The sequence below is a fragment of the Oncorhynchus mykiss genome, chromosome 13 (assembly GCF_057628025.1).
Source record: "Oncorhynchus mykiss isolate SJ-2025 chromosome 13, ASM5762802v1, whole genome shotgun sequence".
Classification (NCBI taxonomy): domain Eukaryota; kingdom Metazoa; phylum Chordata; class Actinopteri; order Salmoniformes; family Salmonidae; genus Oncorhynchus; species Oncorhynchus mykiss.
This window is the reverse complement of record NC_143034.1, coordinates 36,268,828-36,271,036: the sequence shown is the minus strand read 5'-3', so window position 1 is coordinate 36,271,036 and position 2,209 is coordinate 36,268,828. Positions and strand designations below refer to the sequence as shown.

General features: G+C 39.7%; 1 pseudogene; it reads right to left on the bottom strand.

Annotated features, from left to right (window-relative positions):
- Window positions 1-254: 254 nt before the first annotated feature.
- LOC149978858 (uncharacterized) lies at window positions 255-1,998 on the bottom strand (annotated as a pseudogene).
- Between the last annotated feature and the right edge of the window lie 211 nt (window positions 1,999-2,209).

The window sequence follows — 2,209 nt, the reverse complement described above, 5'->3', positions numbered from 1 at the left end:
TATATTGTTTGCCCATTCATGTTTTTCAGCATAAAGTCCTCTGCAGCCACTTAGTGTGGTGTGGACACCAGATGAGGCCACACACAGATTCCTGTTGAACACTGTCGCTTTAACTACCTTATTTTCTCAATAACAGTCTCTCTCCTTCATTCCTCCCTCTCCCCCTTCTCCCTAAATCCTCTAGGTTATATCAGCTTGTCGGTGAACCCCTCCTGCATCTGAACATCTGAAAAACAACACGGAATCTGGGAATAATGTGTACATCACTGGCTAGAGGACAATTTGTAGAAAACAGCTAGCTACATTTTGAAGTGTTACATTTTGATTCAGTGGTAAGTGTAACACAGCTCTTTTTGTGTTAGTCACTTTTTGTTAAATCGCATAAATAGTACTCTTTCAATTCAGAGCCTGGATTTTTTCCAATGCTAATATCCATATCAAGCTGAAATCAATTGAATGGGGCAAACGTTTAGGGTTTTACATTGTGAAATTCCTTAAAATAGTCCTACTACAATGTTAAAAACATTCTAAATTGTGACAGTTTTTTCATTGATATCATGAAACAACTCCATGTATTTTCTGATGTTTAATCAGAGATCTTTTATCAGAGTATCTCTTCCCACATTGATCACAGCTATGATATTTCTCTTCTGTGTGTGTTCTCTGGTGTGATATCAAGCCGTTTAGCTGAGTAAAACTCTCCCCACAGTGATCACAGCCATAAGATGTATCTCCTGTGTGTATTCTCTGGTGTATAGTTAGATAGCTAGATGTTGTAAAACTCTTCCCACATTGATCACAGCTATGTTTCTCTCCTGTCTGTTCCCGCTGGTGTACTATCAGGCTGCTTAGCTGAGTAAAACTCTTCCCACATTAATCACAGCTATAAGGTTTCTCTCCAGTGTGTGTTCTCTGGTGTATAGTTAGATAGCTAGATGAAGTAAAACTCTTCCCACATATAACACAGCTATTAGATTTCTCTCCTGTGTGTATTCTCTGGTGTAGAGTCAGACGGCCAGATGTAGTAAAACTCTTCCCACATTGATCACAGATATAAGGTTTCTCTCCTGTGTGTGTTCTCTGGTGTATAGTTAGATAGCTAGATTAAGTAAAACTCTCCCCACATTGAACACAGCTACGAGGTTTCTCTCCTGTGTGTATTCTCTGGTGTAGAGTCAGACGGCCAGATGTAGTAAAACTCTTCCCACATTGATCACAGCTATAAGATTTCTCTCCTGTGTGTGTTCTCTAATGAATTTTAATGCCTGATGAGGTTAAACTCTTCCCACAGTCAGAGCAGCACTGAGTTCTCTTCCCTGTGGATCTCTGCAGGTGTTTCTTGAGGTGTTCTGATCTGGAGAGACTCTTCTCTGCCTCTTCAGCATCACAAGGTTGTTGAGGCTCCCCAGAGGATCCAAGATAGTTAAGTATCTCTCCTGTGTGTACAACAAAGTCAGACAGATGATTAAAGGCCCACAACAGCGGTAATCCACTGTAAAAAATGTTGCCAACAGGGTAGCCATGTTGTTGTACAACAATTGATGTCTGGAATGAATGTTCAAATTATTTGACAATTGTCTTAAAATGAGCAAGAATCGTCATATTTTGTCTAATTATGACCTCATGGGTGAACTCTAGAATATACTATATAGCCTAGAAACCTGGTTAAATTATCATTATGACATCATGGATGAATTCTAGAATATACTATATAGCCTAGAAACCTGGTTAAAACAATCATTATGACATCATGGATGGCCAGTCCTTTTATTCCTAGTGTAGTGAATTCCGGGGGTCAAGCCAACACCTTATAACTGTTATGCCAAGATGTTGGGTTAGGTGCTAGGTGTTGGGTTAGGTGTTGGGTTACGGTTGCTACAATAGCTAGGTGTTGGGTTACGGTTGCTACAATAGCTTTCTCTTTGAATTTGAGAGTAGTTACACTTCTCCTTCCCCCATCCCTCAGCTGTTCACCAAACCAAGTCTCTGGGCAGTCATTTTGTTGCTGTTTAAAAAAAACATACAATCCAGCAATCTGCAGTTCAAACAATAACAAATCTGTCATTCCACCACTGTTTTGGTAATACAATGATTATGGGGTTGGAGAAATTTAACTACAGACCTACAGACCTATGGATGCGAGGACTGACCATCCATGATATCAACATTATAGTTTTAACCATGTTGAGGCGATACAGTGTTGATTTAC